General features: G+C 40.3%; 1 protein-coding gene across 1 annotated transcript in view; it reads right to left on the reverse strand.

Moving 5' to 3' along the window:
• LOC128735901 (NACHT and WD repeat domain-containing protein 2) overlaps positions 1–27444 on the reverse strand; it is a 330075-nt gene that overhangs the window by 165618 nt on the left and 137013 nt on the right. The gene's annotated exons all lie outside the window — the stretch shown is intronic.

Raw genomic sequence — 27444 nt, forward strand, 5'->3', positions numbered from 1 at the left:
GCGGCAGTAGGTAAACATAATGATTGTATTAACAAATTGCACCCGAAAACTAGTTGTTTAATTTGACAAACGGCATTAAAAAAACAAATGGCTGGTAAACGGCTGAATAATGCGTACCGTCGGTACCTCGTGCACGTGTTGGCATAAAATAGACCCTACAGTGGTTCATAGCCTCTTATTCAGTATTCCTACCTTCTCATGGTACCAGCCGGGATACGAGCAACTTTGGTGGAGATCGGGTAACCAACCCCGGTGGAAGCCAAGGTCGTATTCCGACAGGGAATAAGGGCTCTTTCGAGCTTCGTTGGCCCTCTGACGAAACAGGGGGTTGGTGTAGCAGGCTTTGCAAGCCGTCACCACGAAAAATACTACAGCATGGAACGAAGAACAAGAAAATTCTTACAGTAACAATCGGAATAAACCCACGCGACGAAAAAGGACTACGGATTGCAAACTCGGGACGTGGAATTGCCGATCTCTCAGCTTCCAAGGGAGCACTCGAGTGCTCTCCGACGTATTGAAGAGCCGCAAGTTCAACGTCGTAGCGCTACAGCAGGTGTGCTGGAAGAGCTCAACGGTACATACGTTCAGAGATGGACATACCATCTACCAGAGCTGCGGCAACACACACGAGCTGGGTACAGCTCTCATATCGATGGTCGAGATGCGGAAACGGGTGATTGGATGGTGGCCAATCAATCCTCGAATGTGCAGGTTGAAAATCAAGGGCCGATTCTTCAATATAAGCATCGTACCATCATATCATAGCATCAGCCCACACCTCAGGAGTACCGATGAAGACAAAGATGACTTCTACGCGCAGTTGGAGCGTGAATACGACCGCTGCCCAAGACATGATGTCAAAATTATCATCGGGGACTGTAATGCTCAGGTTGGTCAGGAGGAGGAATTCAAACCGGTGATTGGACGGTTCAGCGCTCACCCGCAAACGAACGAAAACGGCCTAAGACTTGTCGACTTCGCCGCCTCCAAGAACATGGCCATACGTAGTACCTTCTTCCGGCATAACCTCTACCATCGGTACACCTGGAGATCACCCAACCAGACAGAATCACAAATCGACCACGTTCTGATAGATGGTCGGCACTTTTCAGACATTATCGACGTCAGAACCTATCCGGGCGCTAACATTGATTCGGATCACTACCTAGTGATGGTAAGGATACGTCAAAAACTATCTGTTGTGAACAACATACGATACCGCCACCCGCCACGGTATAATCTAGTGCGACTGGAGCAACCAGAGGCCGCCGAAAACTACGCGTTATCTCTCGAAACCGCGTTGCCGGAAGACGGAGAGCTGGATGAAGCCCCTCTTGAAGACTGTTGGAATGCCGTGAAAACAGCCATTAACAGCGTAGCGGAGAACGTCCTAGGCAGTGTGGCACCGAATCGACGTAACGAATGATTTGACGAGGATTGCCAGCAGATATTGGATGAGAAGAACGCAGCGCGGGTACAAATGCTGCGTAGAGCCACCCGTCAGAATGTGGAGCGATACAAACAGAAGCGGAGGCAGCAAACCCGACTCTTCAAGGAAAAGAAGCGCCACCAAGAGGAGAAGGAGTGCGAAGAACTCGAACAGCTGTACCGCTTTCACGACACACGGAAGTTCTATCAGAAACTCAACGGATCTCGCAAAGGCTTCGTGCCGCGGGCCGAAATGTGCAGAGATAAAGATGGATGTATCTTGACTGATGACCGTGCGGTGATCGAAAGGTGGAAGCAGCACTACGATGAACACCTGAATGGCGTGTAGGCGGAAGACCATGATAGCGGAGGAAGTGACCACATTGGTGCAGCAAGCGACGAAGATGTGCCACCCCCATCGATAAGGGAAGTTAAAGAAGCCATCCAGCGGCTGAAGAACAACAAAGCAGCGGGAAAGGATGGCATTGGTGCGGAACTTATTAAAATGGGCCCGGACAAGTTGGCCGGCTGTCTGCATCAATTGATTGTCAAGATTTGGGATACGGAACGACTACCGGAGGAGTGGAAAGACGGGGTTATCTGCCCTATCTACAAGAAAGGTGATAAGCTGGATTGTGAGAACTACCGAGCCATCACTATCCTGAATGCCGCCTACAAAGTGCTGTCCCAAGTCCTCTTTCATCGACTATCGCCAATAGCCAATACATTTGTGGGAAGTTACCAGGCCGGCTTCATGGAGGGTCGGTCTACAACAGGCCAAATCTTCACCCTGCGGCAGATCCTCCAGAAGTGCCGCGAATTCCGAGTCCCCACGCACCACCTGTTCATCGATTTCAAAGCCGCATATGATAGCGTAAACCGACAAGAGCTATGGAAAATTTTGGACGAAAACGGCTTTCCGGGTAAGCTTACTAGACTTATCATGGCTACGATGGATGGGATCCAGTGCTGTGTGAGAATCTTGGGTGGATTGTCGGACCCATTCGAATCTCGCAGGGGACTTCGACAAGGAGATGGTCTTTCCTGCCTGCTATTCAACATTGCGCTTGAAGGTGTTATAAGGCGAGCGGCGATCGAAATTCGGGGCACGATTTTCAATAAATCCAGTCAATTTATCTGCTTTGCTGACGACGTGGATGCTGTCGGCAGAACATTTGAGGCGGTGGAAGATCAGTACACCAGACTGAAACGCGAAGCAGAGAAGATTGGATTGCAGATAAATACGTCTAAAACGAAGTATATGCTGGTGGGCGGGACCGAGCGCGACAGGGCTCGCTTGGGCAGCACCGTGGTAATCGACGGGGATGAGTTCGAGGTAGTCGACGAGTTCGTATACCTTGGCTCGCTGGCAACAGAGGACAACAATACCAGCCGTGAGATTAAAAGACGTATTATCAGCGGAAGTCGGGCCTACTAAGGACTCCACAAACACTTGCGGTCGAACAATCTGAGCCCCCGTACAAAGTGCACACTGTACAAAACGCTAATTAGACCGGTTGTCCTCTACGGGCACGAAACGTGGACATTGCTAGAAGAGGACCTACGAGCACTCGGAGTTTTCGAACGGCGGGTGCTAAGAACCATCTTTGGCGGAGTGCAAGAGAACGGTTTATGGAGGCGAAGAATGAACCACGAGCTCGCGCGTCTCTACGGCGAACCAAGTATTCAGAAAGTGGTTAAAGCTGGACGGATACGTTGGGCAGGACATGTTGCTAGAATGCCGGACAACTATCCTGCAAAAATGGTTTTCGCATCAAATCCGGTAGGAACAAGACGAAGAGGGGCACAGCGAGCGAGGTGGCAAGACCAGGTGGAGCGAGATCTGGCGAGCACTGGGTGCCCGCGGAACTGGAGATCAATTGCCATGGACCGAAACAGATGGAGAAATTATACTGCGCAGGCCTTGTAATAACACGTTAGGCCAATTAAGTAAGTAAGTAAGTTCTATGTGTATTCAAGAACACAAACTATTGCTTTCCTGTTACCTTACAAAAATTTAAGATTTTTTTTAATGTGTTTTTCCCCCACGTTGAAGGGATTTTATCAATTCGATCCCATTTTATGAGCACATCTTTTCACTACACTTCCAATGAAACGGCAAACATGCGCATCCATACAGAATTATATAGTAACCGAACATTACAGCTGTAGTGCACTTTTCCAACACAGATACCGTCATCAGGGGATACTTACAACACCTGGGTTACTTGCAACACTTTTGCGCATCGCGCTTTTGACAGTTCGAACGCATTTGTTTGTTAACATAACCGTTTGTAGTCAATGGGGTTTTAAAGAAGGGACGTTTACCTATTGTTTAGCTAAGTTTAATCCATTATATTATTCATTTGCTTGTTTTTATACGATTGGAAAGTAATTTCACTTTCAGAGTAAAAAAAATGGATGCGCAAAGTTTCGTCAGTGCATTAACATGAAATTATTTTTTATCGTTTGGTTCCTGTACACAATTAGCATCATATAAGCTAACAAATAACTACTTTTAGCTTTATTTAAATTTTGAATTTGTGGAAGTAACGATGAATTCGTGTTGTTACTTCCAATATGGCGCGGCTTGCAGCACTTGTAAAATAGATAATTCTAGTAACAGACAGTATGTAAATAGTATGTTTGCATCTGTACGGTGTTATTTTGTCTACTACCATCACCAGAAAAATTAAAATTGTGAAAAATTCCACGTGCCTTGAAACGGCAATTTGAAGTTCACCGACATGCTGCATTTTCACTGAATATCTTTAAAAAAGCGATAGACAAAATTGGGAAACGAAACATGCCTCCAGTATCACTTGTTTTACTAGAAATATACTCAGAATTTTACTGGTTTCGACTGTGAATAGTATTTGGTTTAGATATACGGCTTTTGCAGTCTACGAAAATGATTTTAAAACGATATTTGTTGTATATATTTGTATCTATTGGATATACAACAAATATCGTTTTAAAATCATTTTCGTAGACTGCAAAAGCCGTATATCTAAATCATATACCTACTTAGAATATCTAAAAATTCTGATTCGCGGTTTGAAATCAAATTTAAAATTATAAGAAACGCAAAATCAGAAAAGTGTTGCAAGTAACCCTGTTGCTGCTGGGCACACTGTCTCAGATCGTTGATGCGCAGGGCTGGCTCAGGCGAACACTATTTTCCCAGCGGGACCGTCAAATGTGACAGTTGACAGCCGACACTAAGCGGAAGTAAAAGGGGGACGAAAATTTGGCACAGTCGAAGAAGTACTCGTGGTGAACACACTTAAAATTAAAATGTTAAATTAAAATTTCATGCTATATACAATTAAAATTGGAAAACGCTGTATTATTAAAATAATCTAAATTTGTTTTTCTAATTACAATATACAGTGAGTAGCATGCAGTTGAAAATATATTAAAAATATTAAAATAGTACGGATTGCAGGTCGTCTATATGCTATGTCGTCTATATCTAGGATAGTCACGAAGATTTGTAGCTGTTAGATTTGTTTAGAACACCGAAAGGGTAAGTTAATACTAATAATGTAATGTATATACTGGACACTATCACTTATTGTTCTTACAAAATAAAAATAAGCATTTACCTTATTCGCCAACCGGTTTCGGGTAGATGTTACCCATCATCGGGGCTAGGTCCAACTGATTTTGATAAGAGAGTAGTTACAATTTAAGCTTTGTTAGTTGAAAGAACGGCGATACTATCGGAGCATCGTCTTCGTTCATCAAACATTGCTCAGCTGTGGTGATATGCAGCGACTCCCAAGCGTTCAAATGCGATGACTTCCTCACTGGTTTTATTAGGTTAGCACTGTTCCAGTTTATTTTATGCTGATGATTGGCAGCATGCATCGCGATACTAGGTTCGTTCACTTGTTCGTTCTCATCTGAGATAGTGAACAACATCGAAAATCATATCCAGTATAAAGATGCATCACTAAAAGCGGCAGTGCGTCATGATGTGAAAAAATGCCTCCTACACACTGCTAACAAACGAAGCAACCAAAAACAAGCAGCGTTCGATGAGTGGTGTGCGATTCGGCAATTGAAAACGCGCGACGTTACATACGTTTGGGCAGACAAAGGTAATGCTGTGGTAGTCATGGATAAGGAAGAATATGATTCACAAGTCCGTGAAATGATTAACTCAGGCCTGTATGCAGAATGCACTTATAAAAACGGAAATCCTAAAGACCCTCTCAATGCGAAGAATACGATTCACAAGTCCGTGAAATGATTAACTCAGGCCCGTATGCAGAATGCACTTATAAAAACGGAAATCCTAAAGACCCTCTCAATGCGATGATTAATGGGGCAAATAGTACCCGTCAAAAAGTTGCTCACTTAATGGAAGAAGTAAAGTTGGAAAAACGGTTACTTATATCAAACCCACAAGTTGCATCGCTATATTGTCTTCCCAAGATACAGAAAACCCCTTTGGCAATGAGACCGATTTCGTCCAATGTTTCTACCCCTACAGAAAAAATGGCTGCATGGTTGGTAGAAGAAATGAAAAATTATCCTGTTACGCATGGGGCAAACGTGAAAAATTCAATAGAATTAGCTGGGCAGCTCAAAAATACAGTGATAGCATGCAGTACAGATACGGAGGGGAGAAATTATGGTTTCGTTCGATGTCAGTGCTTAATTTCCGAGCGTGCAAGTCCCAGAAGCTGTACGAAGCCTTCGTGACCACTTGGAAAGAAGTCGGGCTCCACCGTTCCACATTGAAGCGTATATATCAATAGTAGAACAGTGTATGAGCCAAAATTTTTTCACTTTCAGGGAAAAATTTTACAAACAGACATATGGTCTCAGTATGGGTAGTAAAATCTCACCACTCCTGGCAGAGGTCTTCATGAGTGACTTCGAAGTTGCACTACAAAAAGAAAAGTATTTTCCCAGAGTATGGAAACGCTATGTGGACGATGTTTTTGCCATTGTAAAAAAAAGACACCTCTCACAAACACTCGAATTACTAAACTCTAGAAATCCCACTATAAAGTTCACTGTCGAACGAGAAGTGGATGGAAAAATACCCTTCTTAGACTTGATTATTTCTAAGAAAAATAATAATACTCTTAAATTTGGTATCTACCGTCAATGTTGCTAATCATCGATAAAAGTACTGATTCGGTTCGAAACACACTCAAAGGTGATTCCATAACGTCAAATTCAGTGGCAATGCTTTCGCCTGAGCGTTATTTAATGAGAGTGAGAGAAAAGCGAATTATCACTCACTCTTTTTCATTCATGATTTGATCGCTAGTGATGCTAATCAAACGCGAATAGCTCGCATTTCGAGTCATCGCGATGAGTAGCGATGATTTATCAATTTTTGAAAACAGGCAAAAGCGCTATCGGATATTGAATTACACCGTCAAAAAAACTTGTACCTAACACTTATGTTGGTTTTTCAGTTCGACTTTTAGCACCTGAGATACTTGGAATATACATTTTTGCGACATAATACATAAATGCACTTCAAAACATCAACGTTCTTTTACACCCAGAAGACTTTTAATCTCATAAAATTATTTTAACATGTTATTCATAATTTTTCAACATTCACGTTAAGTGCAGCATAAATCTTTTTGACGTAGGACTACGTCTTTGCTTACTATCTGGGACTGGGTAGCACTTTGTGAAAACGAAAATAGAAGTGTAACGTTGGAATGAAAGATTTCAAATGCTAATAACTACTAAACTACTGAACGAAACTGAACAATTTACATGTCGTTGGAAAGATAAAATGGTCAGCAATTCTATGGAGGGATGAGAGAGTAATCTTATGGACGGCGTAAGAGAGGGGGGGGGGGTTCCTATACAAATGAAACACAAATTTCTTCATAAATCTAGAACTAATCAAGCAAATGGAACCAAATTTGGCATATGCGGGTTTTAGAAGGTAGTATTTTTTTCGATGCTGTACTGAGATCCCTTCCCCTTCTAAGAAGGGGGGCTCCCATACAAATGAAATACAATTTTCTTCTTAAATCTGGTACTAATCAAGCAAATGGAACCAAATTTGGCATGTGGGGGTTTCATAAGGCAAGCATTTTTTATATGGTGAATTGAGGCCCCTCGCCTCTTTCGAAGGGGGGGCTCCCATTCAAATAATATACAAATTTCGTCATAACTCGAGAAATAATCAATCAAAAGGAACCAAATTTGGCATGTGGGGATTTTAAAACGTAGGATTTTTTTCTATGGTGTACTGAGACCCCTTCCTCTTCTAAGAGGGAGGCTCCCATACAAATGGAATACAAATATCCTCATGGATCTAGAACTAATCAACCAAATGGAACCAAATTTGGCCTATGGGGGTTTCAGAAGGCAGGAATTTTTTCTATGGTGAATTGAGATCCTTTTCCACTTTAGAAGGGGGAGGGCTTCCATACAAATAATAAACAAATTTCCTTATAACTCGAGAACTAACCAATCAAAAGGAACCAAATTTGGCATGTGGGAGTTTTTGAGGTAAAAAGTTTTTCTATGGTGTACTGAGACTTCTTCCCCTTCTAAGAGGGGGGGCTCCTATACAAATGAAATACAAATTTCCTCATAACTCGAGAACTAATCAAGCAAATGGTTCCAAACTTGGCATGTCGGGGTTTATGGAGGCATGAATTTATTTTATGATGGTTTGAGACCCTCCACCCCTGTGGAAGGAGGATAAAGACTCTCATACAAATAAAACAGATATTTTTACGTATGTGCCATATTTTCTGCTATGTAACAAGCGATAAGCTGTGATAGTAAACTAGTAAAACCTTCTCGGAGCAACAGACGGTGAATCGACGTCGTTAACGTGCCTGCTGCCAGTCATGTCAAAAGAGAAGGACATTCGAATGGCACCTCATATTTGCGATGAACGTGCTTTGGCTCTAATGTTATTTGTACCCAATGGCCCTTTTAAAGGTCACAAGCGAGTAAAAGTAAGATTACTGAAACATGTCAAGCTACCCATAATCATATTTTATACAATAATCCGCAGGCTGGTCATTCATTACTATTTCAACCTTTATGGTGCACACAAGTGATTTTTAAAAGAAATCTTCTATGTCTCAATGGACGTAGACGTTGTACCACGTATTTCCAAAGCCACCATTGCATTCAATGAACAATTGAATCTGAATATTTCGCTCTCTTTTAAACATTTACTTAAACAATGGCACTCAAAGATTCTTATAAACATACATATGCCACAATTGCAGTTTACATTAGTCTTTCATCTAATGATCGGATATAGTCCTACGTCACCCATTCGTACAACCCTTAGGGTTGTATACCTTGTAGTTTTTTCGAGACAATGACAAGCACCAGCAACGTTTGCAAATGTTTATAAGATACAAGCGATTTTTCAGACATGTTTGCAGAATCAAATTTTGAACAGAGGCCGACGATATTTTTATTATCAGCCTTCATCGTTCGTCACACAAGAAGATGTATTATTTTTCATAGCTTCGAACCTTCGAGGCACCAATTAATAATAATAATATTGCACCAGATTTGCATTTCATTGAAACTAAATCTTGAAACCATTCTGTTTGTCCGTGTGCCGATTGAAGTTACTGGTTGTGTATCAGTATGGCGTCGCAAGTATATGTTGACGTTTCACAAGTTCATAATTATATGTGATACGAATAACGTTTTATATTTGAACGAGCAATATTTTTTTTTGTAATTTGCCAAAAAATATGCTTGTTTACGTTTCATCGCAAAATACATTCTTGGTTGGATGACAGCGATTAACGATGATTAGCGATGAGTGTGACACAGAGATACCGAGCGAGTATTTGCGAGCGTAATCAATTCATATTTTGCTCACCAGTTTTTGCGTCGGCGATTCATCGCGAGCAATCAGGATACGATAGAGTTGCCAGTTGATGAAATTCAAATCGCTGACGAGTAGGTGATGAGCCTTCATCGTGATGAGAATTTGCAACATTGTACTACCGTAAACCAACATCTACTGACCGCTACATTACATCGGACTCTAATCATTACGGTGCTCAGAAACAAGCAGCGTTCCATTCAATGGTACATCGTCTCATCTCTATACCTATGCAAAAAGAAGAATTCTTAGAGGAGAGGGAAAAAATCTATGAATCTGCCCGAATCAATGCATATGACAAAAAGTTCGTTGACAAAATAGTTAGTATCCATAAGCGTAAAAACCATAGAGAGAATGTTACCACTCTACAAACCCAGAAAGACGACATTGAAAGGATCAGTATGCCATTCTATCCTAAAGCCACAAACCCGATAAAGAAATGCCTTAGGAAACACGGATATCAACGCAACAACACGCTGCGTGATATGCTCTGCAATGTAAAAGACAGGATTCCAGCCGAAGATAAGTCGGGAATCTATCAAATCGATTGTAATGATTGCCCGGCTATTTACATCGGACAAACCCGCCGCAAATTAAACCGTTATGTGTTCGACAGGGTACCCGGGTACCTTTTTAGCTTCAAAGTACGAAATTCTAAACTTTTCTTCGATCCAGGATACTGAAACTCTGTGACATCTGAGAACTAGTTAAATTTCAACTTTTCGTAAAATAAGTTTTCGTGTAGCACTTAAGGGGGTGGAATGGGGGTGCTTCGAAATATTTTACCCTTTAAGTGATCGACAAGGGTACCCGGGTACCCACAAATTGGAATGGTTGTAACTTTGGCAATTTTTGACCGGTTCGGATACTTTTACCACCTAAAGATTCAGGAACTTATCCACTTCCAGTGTGGTTACAACAGAGCCGGAAGTGATTCATCTGGTTCCCGGAAATCCGGCATTCCGAGGATGTGTTCCGGAATTAAAGCACTTTTTATATTTTTGGATGTAATTATAGTAATATGGGTATCCATAGTTCTTCAAATTACTCCGAAAGGTCATTCTTCATTGGTATAAAACAATATAATGATATATCCTCGGAATGGCCATTCTACGACAAGTTCCCGTGGGACCTCCTGTGGCCATAAAACTGTTTGGTTTGCAACACTGGCAATATGAGTGTCTAAATACATGAAATTACTCCAGAAGGCCATTTTTCATTGTTTTGATGCTATCTGATGATTTTGCCACGGCATGGCCATTCCGGAACATATTCCCGTGGGGCTTCACAGTTGTCCAAAACCAAAAATATGTGCGCATTAGAGTTTTGAGTGAGAAAGCTTGATTTTAAGTTTATGGAATCTTTGGGAGAGTTTCTTGAAACTAAAAGTTCTATCGTCTGGTGAAATTCAAATTTTGATTAATCCCCCTAAAAGTGAAATAAAAAATTTATTTTTTTTCAGTTTCAATATAACACATTGATGAGTTCTGCAAAGTAGTTTGAGAGCATATTATTACAAGAAATTTTGCTGAAGATCGTAACCTTCTATCTCTTCAGCGAAGATAGAGAAATCCTATATCTTATATGTGAATCGTTAAAACCAGTTTTTCTATTTTAGCTCTTTTTGTAGATGTTGTATGACTTTTTCGTGTTTCATAAAGTTGTATAAATAGTAGAAATACACAACTTTGCCGAATGTAGTATACCTCTATCTTTGCTTGTTTGGGAGCTGTAAAACTTTTGTTATAAAAATATCTTAATTTTGACCCCGACTACTCAACTATGCGCAAACAGACACGAATTACATTACTTGAATCAGAAACTATATGAAAAAACTACAAAAATTCAAGAAGTTTTATTTGTATCCGTCTGCGCATAGTCGAGTAATTTGTGGTCAAAATTTGGGTATTTTTTATATCAAAAGTTTTACAGTTCCTAAACAAGCAAAGATAGAGGTATACTACATTCGGCAAAGTTGTGTATTTTTACTATTTGTACAACTTTATGAAACTTGAAAAAGTCATACAACAGTTACAAAAAAAGCTACAATAGAAAAGCTGATTTTGACGATTCACATATAAGAAATAAGATTTTTTTATCTTCGCTGAAGAGATAGAAAGTTACAGTCTTCAGCAAAATTTCTTGTAATAATATACTCTAAAATTTTGCAGAGCTCATTAATGTGTTATATTGAAACTGAAAAAAACTAAAATTTTTATTTCACTTTTAGGGGGATTGATCAAAATTTGAATTCCACCAGAGGATAGAACTTTTAATGTCAAGAAGCTTTCCCAAAGGTTCCATAAACCTAAAATCAAGTTTTCTCACTCAAAATTCTAATGCGCACATATTTTTGGTTTTGGACAACTGTGAAGCCCCACGGGAATATGTTCCGCAATGGACATGCAGTGGCAAAATCATCAGATATTATCAAAACAATGAAAAATGACCTTCTGGAGTAATTTCATGAATTTAGACACCCATATTGCCAGTGTTGCAAACCAAACAGTTTTATGGCCACAGGAGGTCCCACGGAAACTTGTCGTAGAATGGTCATTCCGAGGATATATCATTATATTGTTTTAAAACAATGAAGAATGACTTTTCGGAGTAATTTGAAGAACTATGGATACCCATATTACTATAATTACATCCAAAAATATAAAAAGTGCTTTAATTCCGGAACACATCCTCGGAATGCCGGATTTCCGGGAACCAGATGAGCCACTTCCGACTTTGTTGTAACCACACTGGAAGTGGATAAGTTCCTGAATCTTTGGGTGGTAAAAGTGTCCGAATCGGTCAAAAATTGTCAAAGTTACAAGCGTTTCAATTTGTGGGTACCCGGGTACCCTTGTCGAGCACTTAAAGGTGTTTTTTTGTCGAACACATAACGGTTAAACAACGTGTGAAAGAGTATAATAATGCAACTGAGAACAAACGAGTGAACGAATCTAGTGTCGCGATGCATGCTACCAATCATCAGCATAAAATAAACTGGAACAGTGCTAAACTATTAAAACCAGTGAGGAAGTCATCGCATTTGAACGCTTGGTAGTCGCTGCATATCACCACAGCTGAGCAATGTTTGATGAATGAAGACGATGCTCCGGTAGTATCGCCGCTCTTTCAACTAACAAAGCTTAAGTTGTAACTACTCTCTTATCAAAATCAGTTGGACGATGGGTAACATCTACCCGAAACCGGTTGACGAATAAGGTAAATGCTTATTTTTATTTTGTAAGAACAATAAGTGATAGTGTCCAGTATATACATTACATTATTAGTTCAATAGTTCTTACGTTGCATGAAGATATGAAAGTGAATGTAAGTTAATACCCACGAATAAATTGTAACTGCTCTAATAAAATATTCTTGCAGTTTAAAGCTGCACTATACCGAATATTGGTTTTGTGCTGCTGAGAACCCGGTGTCCGGATCAAATAATTGCTCTACTCCCCGCGCCAACATCACCTTTAAAACTTTCGCTTGTTAGCCGAAGCTGTAAATTGGTAACAGCAGACCCCGGAGCATCAATACAGCAATACGGTTGTCATGAGCGAAGTTGCGCATAACGAATTAGCGCAAACGCCGGAGGTACGACGAGAGGGATGCTGCGTTAGTTGTACGCGCCCCGACTCGTATGACAATCTTGTTCAGCGCGACAATTGGTGGCACATACGATGCGCGGGAGTAACCGAATCAATTTCCGAGCGGTCATGGGCGAGCCGTGATTGCGTACCACAGAGTACAACTTCGACATCCAGTAACAAATCCGCACGCATAGCTTTACGCATGCAGCTGCTAGAGGAAGAACACGAACTTCAACGTCGTGAGTTAGAAAACGAGAGGAAGGCCCTAGAGCAAGAGAGGAAAACATTTCAGGAGAAGTATAAGCTGCTGGAGGAACAGCTAGCTGGCATGAGGGATGCCGTGAGCAGGAGTAAGGATCAAGTATCAGGATCAGGATCAAGTATCCAACTTTGGATTGACGAACAAGCAGCGAAGGGAGGCGCAGCTGGAGTGATTTCAACAATGGAAAAGGGCGATTCATGTGGTGTCATAGAGTCGGCAACACTCGGTCGTGCAGTTGTCAACGTACGGGAGGCACAGCAAGGTGTGGAGCGATCAACGGTGGGACAAAATAACCATATGCAGATGGTGCGAAACGATCCTGTAAACAACAGGACGCAAGTTAATGGGTTTCAGCAGCGGTACACCTGCGCGGTTCGAATTATTCCAACAAAGGTCTTGGATAATCGTAAGTCGCAAACTGAAGGTAACCCTGTGGAAAACCTTGCGAGATTACAACGGTGTTCAAAAGGTGTAACATATGAAGCTGTTCGGAATCGACTTTTCCTACCAGAATCAGTGCCACCCTAAGTAACAATTTGAGTTTTATTACACTCTTATGATGGCATTCAATTACAAAATTGGTCTTGAAGACCACCATAAGAGTACAATAAAACTCACACTGTTACTTGGGACAGGTGATTAACACGTTGAAGCTTGTTTATGGACGACCGGAGCTTCTAATTAATGTGCTTTTGGACAAGGTGCGATCAATGCCAGCACCCAAGTCGGAAAAGCTCGAGACTCTCATCGAGTTTGGGATGGCGGTGCAAAGCTTGTGTGATCACCTGCAGGCCGCAGATCAGCATGTTCATCTTACGACCCCGTACCAGCTGATGGAGTTAGTGAACAAACTTCCGGTCCATGTGAAACTGAGCTGGGCAAAATATATGCAGCAGTATCCGGTGGTGAATCTGAAGGCATTTGGCGATTTTATGAACGAACGGGATTGTTATTTCAGCCAGTAAGGTGACACTACATACAGATGGCTACGGTAAAGGAGGAAACATGGATAAAATTAAAGGGAATTGCAGAGGATCTATCAATGCGCACTAGAGCCAACTGGAGCTCCCTATAGACGACAAAAAATGCTTTATTTGGAAAACCCGCGGGCATCGAGTTTGGGAGTGTGATACATTTAAGGCACTCTCTATCGATAATCGCTGGAAAGCAGTGCACAATAATGAGCTGTATCGCAATTGTTTGAGCGCGCATGGCCGTAGGAGTTGTCGTCGATCGAATAGATGTGGAATCAATAGATGCACTTTTCGGCATCACCTGTTGCTGCATTCCAAATATATCGACCAAACATTGAACAGAACTGTGTCGCAGAGCGTCGATTCAGCCGGAACGCACACGCACCGGTTAGCGGATCAACCGTTGCTGCTTCGTATTCTGCCTGTAACCATTCGTGGTCCTCTGAAAACCGTGAATACATACGCCTTTCTCGTTGACGGATCGTATCTTACGCTTGTTGAAGATCAACTCACCAAACAACTGGGAGTGGAGGGTAGAGCGGCTCCTCTCTGCCTGACATGGACAGGTAATGTCCCTAGACTGGAAGCGAATTCAAAACAACTAGAGCTGACTGTGACGAAGGCTCGTGGTAGAGAGCGGCTGAAACTAATAACGTTCGCACAGTAAAAAAACTGGCTCTGCCGAGTCAGACCTATCCACGAGCTTGTACGTCGTTTTCAACATCTTAAACGTCTGCCAATTGCTGGATACGAAGAAGCAGTTCCTCGCTTACTTAATGGGGTGAATAACCTCAATTTAACCGTTCCTTTCATAACGAAGGAGGTTCAAGCGCCGATTGCGGTCAAAACTCGTTTGGGATGGTGCGTGTATGGTGGAAGCAGCAGTGCATCAGCGGGATCGCTTAAGTTCATGCTTGTGGGCGCAAAAGTGACTGCGATTCATACGATATGGTGAAAGACTATTTTGCACTGAAACAAGTGCGCCAGAGTGCGCCTGGTGCGCTATGTTCAGGAATCCCGCTCTGTGAAGGTAGCGCAGTGGTATCTATGGTTGGATTCATCTACAATTCTAGCTTGGCGGAGAGCGGATCCTAGGAAATACAAACAGTTCACGATTCATGGGACAGTCAAAGAGTCAACAGTGGTCGACTGCGAGCGATTCTCGAAACGGAAGCGGATGCCGAGGGCTTCGGCCTACGCTCAAAGCTTTGTGAATAATGTTAAGCGGAAGCCTCACGGTGAAGCGAGAAGTTTTGGATACCTCACACAAGAAGAACTTCGGAAGGCGGAATCGATCCTAGTTGGAATGGCGCAACGACAGACTTATCGAGAGGAAATAGAAGTCTTCATACATAACCAAGACCGGCCAATTGCAGAGCAGCAATCCATAGTTCCACGTAGCGCGTTGTATGGCTTAACATCATTGGTTGATGAAGCAGGTGTTGTTCGTTGCGTTGTGGATTGGTGCAGCGAAGTATGCTGGAGCTGTTCCCAGAAATTCCTTTGACCCAGAAATAACCGATTGACGATTCTTCTGACTGATACTTCCCATCGAAAATCTCAACACGCAAATACGGAGACTGTAGTGAATGAGATACGGCAAGCATATCTTGTTCCTGGACTTTGGGTCGTTGTGCGGATGATCATGAATGGACGCATAGTCTGTAAACTGCGAAAAAAAAGTTCCCTTTGTTCCTCGCATGCCATCATTTCCTCCACGCGCCTGGCTGAATTCGCCAGACCGTGAAACTATGTTGGGTCAGATTTCTTTGGGCCATTGCTGGTAAAAATAGGACGCAGCAGTGGCAAGCAGTGGATCGCCCTCTTCGCCTGCCTCACCGTTCGTGCGGTGAGCCGCTTCCTTCTTGGGAGTTCGAATAGTGATCGACAAGCTGCCGTGGAGCCTACCGTTAACCTTCTGACTGTACAAAAAATACTTTCGTTGTCTGTACATTGGGGTCAATATGACGCCAAAATTCAAACCGCTATATCTCAGCGAAAAATAGACGGATTTCCAAATTTTCAAATGTTTTAGAAAGGTTATTTAACGCACTAAATGATAATATTATGAATTACGACTTGGCGGGAGGGACCTTTTACAAGAAGGGGTTTTAGTAAAGAAAAGTCGCAAAAATCGAGTATTTTCAGATTTCTGACGTTTATATCATGAAATCCTTACCACCTAGAACGATGCTTTCTTCTACAAAAATATACGCCAACACGAGATCTTCAAAATTACTTGTGGCATTTTACAGGATTTGCTCGCAAATTGATCCCAGTGTACAGACAAAGGGTTAATTACAACGTTGTGAGGAAGTCTTTTGACATGATCAAACAGGAACTGGACTATTTCTGGAAGAGGTCTGGTGAAATAAAGATGTTTGTAGTTGGCGATCTTGTGCCAATCGTGGATGATGGAAAGAGAAATAGTTGGGTCAGGGGGCGAGTAATCGAGGTCTTGCCTGGAGGCGCTGGTGGGGTTCGCCAAGCTGTTGTGAAAACTGCGAGGGGTCTTTTGCGGAGGTCTTGGATATTATGGGTGATGGTAAAACTGGGACCGGTGGCCAGTGTTACGGGGGAGGATGTTGCTGCTGGACACACTGCCTCAGATCGTTGATGCGCAGGGCTGGCTCAGGCGAACACTATTTTCCCAGCGGGACCGTCAAATGTGACACTTGACAGCCAACAATAAACGGAAGTAAAAGGGGAACGAAAATTTGGCACAGTCGAAGAAGTACTCTTAAAATTAAAATGTTGAATTAAAATTTCATGCTATATGCAATTAAAATTGGAAAACACTGTATTACTAAAATAATCTAAATTTGTTATTCTAATTAAAATATACAGTGAGTAACATGCAGTTTAAAATGTATTAAAAATATTAAAATAGTACGGATTGCAGGTCGTCTATATGCTATGTCGTCTATATCTAGGATAGTCACGAAGATTTGTAGCTGTTAGATTTGTTTTTAGCTCATCAAGTACCTCTTACTGTACAATGAAAACTTTGGTCGTAACAAGTTTAAATAATGCACATGGATACCAGAAAGAAAAATTAAATTATTGGGCATTAGATGCACTGATGGAAACTCAAACGACGCAATTATATTTCACTCGATGTATTGCTGGTGAGATTGTTCTATTTTTGCCCATATATACTCTATATATACTATATATACATACTTTATTATTGAATCCTCATGATCGTTATTGTTTACCTTGCCCTAATAACACGTTATCCTCTGTTTTCCTGTAACATCTATGAAAGTAGTATGGGTTCCCTATACTTTCAAAAGTAGATGCTATCTCTAACATTCCTACCCACTTTCCCTGCGGTTGTTCGGACGTAGCCAGGTATATAATGCGATTATATAGCCATCTACGATGTGTGCAACCTCATATGCTTGCGCTATTCCATTCCAAAAATAGTTGGGTGTAATTTTGCAGTTATTTTGTATTTCAAATGAAAGAAATAGGGCAATTTTTTGCGTTGTAACATCACGAAAAAGGTGTACTTTTTCGCTTTCGCATAAAAGTACAAATCCGAACAATCTAATAATCCGAATTCACTTTGTACTCAAAAATACCTTTAAAGCGATGCCTAAAGAATAAAGATAAGTTAAGTAGAACCTAAGTTGGTAAATGTTGAGTGCATAGCCCAAGCAACAATGTGAGTTTTATTGTACTCTTATGGTGGTCTTCATGACCAATTTTGGTCTTAAATTCCATCATAAGAGTGTAATAAAACCCAAATTGTTACTTGGGAGACCAATATCATTAGCTATTTATAGCATGATATTCATCTATTAGTAATTTTAAACGTTAATTAGTGAGACGTGTTTCTTATCTGGAATGCTAACAAAATTTCCAATGTTGTACATGACAATGTTTAACTTGAACTTTTATTTTTAAATTTGTCTTGTGAAGCGATAATGTTAAATGAAATATTCCACAACTGAACAAAGTGAATAATTTGTGCCATTTGATAGGATATTAGCGGATAGGATTCAGGAATTAGCATTTCATTGGACACTGTATAATTATTGGAATCGTGCAATGATAGACAAAATACCCTAGTAACTATAATTCTTCTTTTGTCAAATCCTCTTATTTTCTGTGCAATATAGAATATTAGGCTTAGCAACAAACTCTTTTTAACAATTACGTAGAAATTTTCCAAAGAGATTCGAATTTTTTTTTTTGAGATATTCCCTTTATTTCTTCTTCGTAGATACGCGTATTTTGGCTACGACTTGTAGCCTATTTCAGTGTGGCAAGTTTTGGTATATAATGAAGTTTTTCTTAATAGTGTTTCCACTTTTCAGTGTGTTATATGACTGGCAACACTAGAATGGCCTATATATAACGGGTGACAACTAAAATTTTGGAATTTTTTTCTCAAGCTGTCAAAAAAGAGACAAAGATCCATGAAGAAGATCTGATTTACCGAAACTAAAGGTACATTGTCCATTGTTGAAAAAAATAGTGTTTGAATACGGTCCGTAATCGGCTGTTCGGCGAAGCTTTCGTTTGATGGAACAGTAGCGTTGTACGGCCATCATGTCAACTTTGTGAACGCATCTCTTGATTCTACCAAACAACTGTTTACAATTCGTGGCTCTCCAGTTATTTTTGTACACCAAGGAGCTCAAAATCCCGAAGAAATCTTTGATTGGGCGCACTGAGACAGATTTGTCGGGTCGTGGTTTTTGGGTACAAATGGGATCGAATGGGTATTCAGAAACGATTGTGTTTTGTTTTGGCATAATACGATGATGTTCTATCCGGCGGAAACACGTATTGTCTATCTGCATGATGTTTTTGAAAAAACTGGATCAAAATTTTCTTCAAACATTCGTTCTGGTGCGCATCTTAATTGATAAGCAAACCTGAGGGCTTGTTGTTGAAGGCACGAGAAAAAGAACGATGTCCTTCTGCGTCCATAATTGAAATTTATTTATTTGTTTCGTCAAACTATGTAGACTACATTCTTACCCTAAAGTTTAATTAATACCTTACTTTAATTGTTTTGTTTTAATTCAATTTAATACATAGTTGGCAATCTGTTGCTGGCCTTTAAATCATGCAATTCTAGTGCACGTCTTTTTAAGCATGATTCGTGACATAGTTACGTCAATGGTTTCATAGTATTTATTGTAAATGCTCATTATTCTATTAATAGGACCGTTTCTAGCATAACCTGTTCTATAGTGGTTTAACATAAAGATGTTACGTGTTCTTAATGAACGCACCGGTGCATAGAAGTTAAGGGTTTCTAGTATATTTTTGGAATTTATACGTTGTGAAACTATATCATTTACAAACAAAAGCATAGTAATCTCTTTTCTTTTTTTAAGTGTTTCGATGTTGATGAGCATGCAACGAGATTCATACGATGGAAGAGGAAATGAACTCCAACCCAGCTTTCTGAGTGCATATAATAAAAATTGTTTTTGTACAGATTCGATACGACTGGAATGCACTTCTTGGTAAAGAGACCAAACTACCCTACAGTATTCTAAAATGGATCTTATATATCCAAGCAAACCACAAATCGTATAATAATGTGTGGAAATCATCTTAAATATCGCTAAACAAACTCGAAATCGTACATAAAGCTTAATAAAGCACACCCTAGCTTACATTTATTCGTACAAAATGATAGTAGCTGATTCACATACGATTGTCGTCACAGAATTGTGTAGCATTATGGAACTAATCATGTTGATTCGGATTTCATCGTATAGAAATACTTATGAATGTGAAATGTTTTCATATAATTTGAAGTACGTATATCACCTCCAAAACAGTACGCATATGCTGGTTTCGTGCATCGAATGCGATTTTTCTAGATACATATCGGTACATATATCATATTTGTTACTTAGATATATGTACGAAAATGTTTGCTGGGATGTAACGTATAAAGTTTTTATAGTATAAGGGTCCTTGAAGCGGTAGCTAAATCTATTAATAAAACTAAGCATGTTATTAGCCTTGTTAACAATCGTGTTAAAATGGTCTACGAATGTCAATTTTGAATCAAGAATCAATTACTCTTACTTTACTACATCTTTCTACATGTTATTCTCCAAGAGTACAGTTGAAGCCATTTAGTGTATGTTTTCTTGTATATGAAATGATGCTGCATTTTTTAATATTCAGATCAAGAAGACTCTTGATGCACCAGTTGTAAAAAATGTCGATCTCTTGTTGGAATACTTGAAGGTCTAATTGAGTAGCAATTTCCATGTATAATTTCATATCATCGGCATAAATCAATACTTTGAGACGATTCAACACAAGGGTAACATCATTAATAAATAAAATGAAAAGCAAAGGACCTAAATGAGAGCCCTGCGGTACCCCGGATGTTAACTTAACTGGATCAGAAAGATGCCCACTGAATCGGACAATCTGCAGTCTGTTTGTCAAGTAAGATTTGATCCATTCTAGGAGATTTGCTTCAAACCCTAAACGATTAAGCTTAAATAATAGCATATGGATATCAGCTTTACTTTACTTAAAGCTTTACTAAAATCAGTGTAGAGAGTTTCAACGACAATACCTCTGTCCATAGAAGCAAGCGAGAAGTTAACGAATTCTATTAAATTAGTGTTAGTAGATCTTCCTTTGTAGAACCCGTGTTGATTGCAAGTTATACGATTTTTCACCTGATCAAATATTTTCTGATTTATAATAGCTTCAAAAAGTTTAGGGATACATGAGATCATTGCAATCCCACGGTAATTCTTAATTTCTGATCTTTTTCCCGATTTAAATATCGGAATGAGGTATGATTTTTTCCACGTGGACGGGAACCGCCCTGACTGAAGAGATAAATTAAAAATCCAGAACAACGGATTGACGATCGCAGTAGCTACGTTTTTCATTAATGAAGGTGGAATTCCATCTGGCCCTGGTCCTTTAGATGCATCTAATTCTTTGAGCGTTGTCAAAATTTCATGAGCTGATATGTTTGTCACCGAGATATCATTTAATTGTTCCGGTAAATATGAAAAATATTCAAAATCTCGGTTTATATCGCTAGTCTTATAAACAGTTTGAAAAAAGGCAGCAAACTTATTACATATTTGTTTGGAATCAGTACTGACGAAGTCCTCCCTACGATAAAACTGAACCTTGTCGTGGTGTAGGGCTTTTTAACTAATCAGTAAATGAACAGCGGTCACGTTTACTTCTGAATGTGGGTATATATCAAAATACTTTTGTGATTTCAAGTGGGACTCGGGGTAAAAATTTACCAAATGTGATTGTTGCGTTGTTCAGAAAGTGCTTTTATTCCGTTTAAGAATAAGGCCAATATGGGGATCTCTGACAATAGATGAAGTTTTCTGGGATTCATCCCTATTTATCACAACTGTCACAAATATCTCCGAAAAATGTCGGATTGATTGAGTTGGTCGGGGGCTTAGGGTTAGTAAGGGGATGTAAGCGGGATACCAGATCCGATTGGGTGCCGAAGGACCACTCTGTAATGATTACGGGTAATAGCACTTCTTAGGTAGCAGATGGGAAAATTAGGTCAATTCGTGTCGCGTGTTCGAGTTTCGGCTAGGTGATGTTGCTAGATAGAGTAGGATTTTTGCACTGGCCCCGTGGCTGTCCTGAGCTCTGATGGCCGCCCGCGGGCTCTGTCGATGGGAAGGGGTCGAGTCTTAAAGAGACGTTTAAACCCAGAGCACTTCTTAGGTAGCAGATGGGAAAATTAGGTCAATTCGTGTCGCGTGTTCGAGTTTCGGCTAGGTGGTGTTGCTAGATAGAGTAGGATTTTTGCACTGGCCCCCTTGGCTGTCCTGAGCTCTGATGGCCGCCCGCGGGCTCTGTCGATGGGAAGGGGTCGAGTCTTAAAGAGACGTTTAAACCCAGAGCTTTACTGCACTAGCTCTTTGGTCTCGAGGGTTGGAAGGCGGGTGAGTCTCTATATTTTGAAGCTTCTGTCGACTACCGCGAACGTCCAGCTTGTGCTGCGCTCAATTTACTTTGTATCGTGGAAATGCACTGTGAATGCTAAGGGGATGAAAGATTAAATTTTCCCTGATAAGTTGATAACCACTAATGCTCCTAAATTTGTCTTACCAATTGGTTCATTTGTGGTTGTTTGTATTGGAAAACTGAAAGCGGGCGCGCGGTTGAAGACCGGTGTCAGGCGGGGCTGACGAATCCTCCACTTCTTCACTATACCACATATTGTAACTCGAGTGGTACAAAAAGTCCAAAGCACATTTACAAATTCGATCTATTATTTTTCTTCTCATCATCATCATTATCATCATCATCGTCATCATCATCATTATATTTAAAATATGACATTCCGGCCTTTGGCAGAGAGATCTTAGAGTCAGTTCGTGGAGTCCGCGCAGGGCCGAAACGCCTCCGCCTGGGTATAGGCGTGACGGCTATGCTTGGGGCTCTACCTGTGTTTTAGTGGGCGACAGTGCCTGTCTCGTCAGGTAGAACTGATGTTTGAGGTCTCCCTGACACTTTGTTGACATCACAAAAGGGGCCAGCGCAGAGTTTTATACGCTATTAAGCGACCAGTTGGATAACCCGAAAAAAAGGAAAAAAAAGGAATCAGTACTGACGAAGTCCTCATATTGCATTCGAGATGGAAAATTGCTGGACTTCATTTTATCATAAGCAAATTTAAAAAATTGTTTTGGATCTGACTTAATATTGTTTTCTATTATAATTCTCGTATGTTAAAGATATTTCAGCATCCAGCTCTCGAGATATGTTTATATATTGCTCCAGATTGTAATTAGTTTTATATTTTTTATAAGTTTTATGAGCTTTTTGTTTTCTGTTTCTGTTTTCTGTCAAATATTTTATTTGCCGGGTAAACCAAACTGGATGCTTCATGGATTGGGTTCTCTTTCTCGATTTAGGAACTATCTCATCAATGATACAATATAGACAAGCTAGAAAAGTATCTACCGCTTTGTCGATATCTGTTTCTTCTTTTAAGAGAGATTGCCAGTCTATGTCAGTTAACTAACCTTCGATTGATAAGCTCATAATTCGCTTTTTTGTAGTTGTAAACCTGTTCATATTCAAACTCAGTAGGACGCGATCTCTTAGTGTCAACTAGAAGCGAATATTCAACAGCTGTGTGGAATTTCTCATTCCTCCACAAACGAAATGAGGCTTTTTCAACACAGAAATCCTCAGTACAGTTTGTTAATAAAAAATCTAAAAATTGATTAAGTTCGTTTCTAATGGGATTTACTTGAAATAGCCCTAACTGATTAAACTTATCGAATATTCATTGTTTCCTACTATAGAAAGCAAAAGTGATTCATTATCATCATTTACAATGAATTCCGCACTATTCTGGCTAAAATCTCCATAAGTATGGATTTTTGTGTCTGGTTCCATGTTATCAATAACTAATTCCGCTGTATTCAAAAATTTTCATACGATTGCCATTTTGCGCATTGGGGGGGGGGGGGGGGGGAATAGACAGATACAAATATGTGTCTTTCGCCATACAACAAAACTTTAACCCAGACATCCTCAAACTCTGCATACTTTTGAGTTGAGATTAGCTCGGCATCATACAGAACACTAATAGCTAGAAGAACACCACCGCCTGAGTATCATGAGTAGACGTTCCGAGATGAGTTGCTTCATCAAAAACACGAGTGTTGCGACAAGCAAGCCATTCAGGGTGTAGCAGAAGAAGTAGATGCCATCGGTCGTTGAAGTTCATCATTTGTTGGGTAGGGGTTGAGCGTTTCACCCCGCTGAAATTGTATTGCAGGTCTCAAAGGTGGCTCGGAAAAGTGATGCCTAGCAGCCGCAAGTAGTACTCTATCTAGAGGTAGATGATTTCGATGATTGCTGATGTTATTATTTTGTACATGACTGTAGTCGTTCCTATTACAACTTCTGTTCCTTCTATTATTATTCTCGTAAGAAATATAGTTATTGTTCCTGTTGCCGTTGTTATAGTTATTGCTGTTGTTGTAGTAGTTGCTATTGTTGAGATTTCTGTTGTTGTTGTTGTGGTTGTTATTCCTGTTGTTGTTGTAGCTGTTGCTGTTGTTGTTGTTGTTGTTGTTGTTATTCCTGTTGTTGTTGTTGTTATTCCTGTTGTTGTTGTTAATCCTGTTGTCGTTATTCCTGTTGTTGTTATTGTTGTTATTGCTGCTGTTACCTCTGTTACCTACCTTATTATTGATGTTTCTATTATTATTATTGTATCTACTGCTGTTGTTACCATTATAACCCCCGTTGCTGTTTCTGTTATTGACACTGGTATTGCCTCTATTATTCGTTCGCATTCTACGTTGCTGGCGGTTTTTTCGATTCCGCCACGCTTTAAATTCTCTTGGCTCTTGAGCCTCACGACGTTTTTTTCTTATTGTCCTAATATCTCCAATCTGCACACCAGCGCCTTGTAGATCCGATAATGCGCCATCCCGAGCGATCAACTGAATCATCGTTACAATTGGCGTTATTCAGTTCCACGGACATACTAGGAGCGGGTGCATTTTGCGGAGTTTTAAGACGAATGACAGCTTCTGTTAGGTGTTGTAGTTCACCCATAATGTGCCCATAACACAGCGGCATTTGTTGAAATCAATTTGATTTCTTCGTTAATTAGTTTTAAGTCAGTTGATATTGAAGTCGTCATCATTGCTAACGTTGCTGCTACATTTTCATAGCACGATCGCATCGCTATGTCTAAAGCTGACGTCATATGGTTTTTTACATTTTCATTTACATTTTTATTTATTCATCCATCTGGCCAAGTAGGCCTCCATGAATTTACTTGGATGGGGAAAAGCCTTTTTGAAAAAATCTAACATAGACTCTCAAAAAGGCATAAAAACCCCATCTTCTTTTGAACGTTTACAATAAGTGTTTACATATATCACAAGGTTCACAGACATTTCTAATATACAAATTCACAAAACTTATAAGCTAAATAATCTTCTTAATCTATTTTTAAAACTAACACTGGTCATGGAAAAGTCAAAATATAAATAACATTTATTGAAAACTTCACACATCGCCGTTACGGGTTCGTTCTGTCCATATTCAGTGCGCTGGTATTGTAGTCTTAAAAATTCCCATGATCTCAGGTTTCTGGGCGAAATGTTAATGCAAATTTGTGCAAGGATAAAAGAGGAGTCGATCTCGCCTGTCTGTAATTTTCCACAAAAACCGCTCTACATATGTCTCTTCGTTTAGCTAGGGTATCCATATCTAGCAAACGACAGCGTTCAACGTATGGCGGTAATTCTATTGGGTTTCGCCACGGTAAGCTTCTCAATGCATAACGCAGAAATCTTGATTGAATTGCTTCAATCCTGTTTGACCAAACAGCTGTGTATGGACTCCAAACAGCGGCTGACGCTCGTAAACAATACGGGTCAGTAAATCCTTTGGCAACTCTAATAATAAAACCCAAGTTTCTATTCGCCTGTCCAATTATATGAGAATAATGGTCTCTAAAGGTCATTTGAGTGTCTAAGAGTACGCCTAAGTCTCTAACTACCGTTACTCTGTTAACTGTCTCTTCAGAAATAGTGTAATTCCATTGGATTGGATTTTTTCTACGTGAAAATGAGATCACTGCGCACTTAGCCACGCTCAGGATCAGCATATTTTGAGCACACCAATCGTAGAAATCGTTGAGATGTTGCTGTAGTTCGATACAATCAGCCGTCGAGCGTACACCACAGTAAAGTTTAAGATCATCAGCATAAATAAGAAACCGACCTGATGGTATTACATAGCAGACGTCGTTAAAAAATAATGAAAATAGTAATGGCCCCAGATTACTCCCTTGTGGTACACCCGAGCGGTTGGTGAAACTTTGTGATTCATGGCTTCCAATTTTTACAGATAGGGTTCGACTAATAAGATACGATTTTAACCATTGTACTATAGCGGGTGATGCACCAAGTCGCTCAATTTTTGCCAATAGAATAGAGTGGTCTACACTGTCAAATGCCGCTTTTATATCTGTGAACACGGTATCTACTTGAGCTCCTGTTTCCATGAACCTAATGCATTGCGATGTGAACTGTACTAAATTCGTTGTTGTCGATCTCCCTGAGTAAAATCCATGTTGGTTAGATGAGATATACGCTTTGGCCTCTCGAAACAGTACGTTGCTAACTAATATTTCGAAGAGCTTGGAACCCGCGCATAGGGAAGTAATTCCACGATAATTTGCTATATTTTGTTTATCACCTTTTTTATGGATGGGAAACATGATCGACTTTTTCCAACGCGTTGGAAATATCGACTGCGACAGTGAGTGATTCAAAATTAATTTCAGTGGAGCACATAAGGCTTCCGCACACCTTTTTAGCACAATAGACGGAATTCCATCAGGTCCAGCAGATGTTGAAGACTTTAACTTCCGCAATGCAGCAAGAATATCTTCGTCTGAGAAGCTGAAATTACCTATGTTTAACACATTGCTCGGTATGCCACGGACAGCATTTTAAATTTAAGCCGGATTAGCTTTTTACGGCAATAACATTGCCAGTGCAAGCGGGCGCTTTTCCCCCTGTCAGCTCTTTTTTAATTTCAATAAGCACTGCCTCAATGCGATCGATGGTCTCGTGCACGGCACCTACATTATTTTGCTGAGTTGTCCGATGTATCACTTCTGAATTATTGTTAATTACTTCTGTTAACTTAGCCTGTTCTGCTGTTAACGATTTTATATCAAAGTTAATGTTGATTAACGCCTGACAGGAGCTATAACACGGCAATAGATAAGACTGTGGATCGATTTTTCTGTCCCTTTTGCGTAATGAACCACGTTGAATCGGTACTCCCACACAGGCGGCATGGAACAATCGTTCACAACCGACACAGGTCCACATTATTGAGTCCACTGCAGCGTCAGACAAACAAATTTCGCAATTCATCTTCAATTATTTTTGTTTTATGACCGAATAACAATAAAAGAAAACTGTAACCGTGCACGCAAAGTTGTACGACACACGAATTAAACGATTAAAACTATGTTATTGTAAAAAATACTTGCACGACGGTAAAATGAAATTTATTTAGAGCGCGCGCAGCAGCGATTTGAAAACGCGACCGTCCGGTGTGACTGCAAGGCGAGTACTTTTGGCTGATCTTTCAGTACCTTGCTGCGAATAGTTGTTGGGCATCTTAGGATTTGGTAAACAGTCGAAGCCGCAACATATCTACCTTTTTAAATGTTGTACCGTATACTTTTTGCCGAGATTTCTGTGGCAGTTCGTAGAAGTGTACGACGCGCTCCGAAATGCTTCTTGTTTCGACGCCATTTTTAGCAAAACTGGGCAAGCA

The sequence above is a fragment of the Sabethes cyaneus genome, chromosome 2 (assembly GCF_943734655.1).
Source record: "Sabethes cyaneus chromosome 2, idSabCyanKW18_F2, whole genome shotgun sequence".
Classification (NCBI taxonomy): domain Eukaryota; kingdom Metazoa; phylum Arthropoda; class Insecta; order Diptera; family Culicidae; genus Sabethes; species Sabethes cyaneus.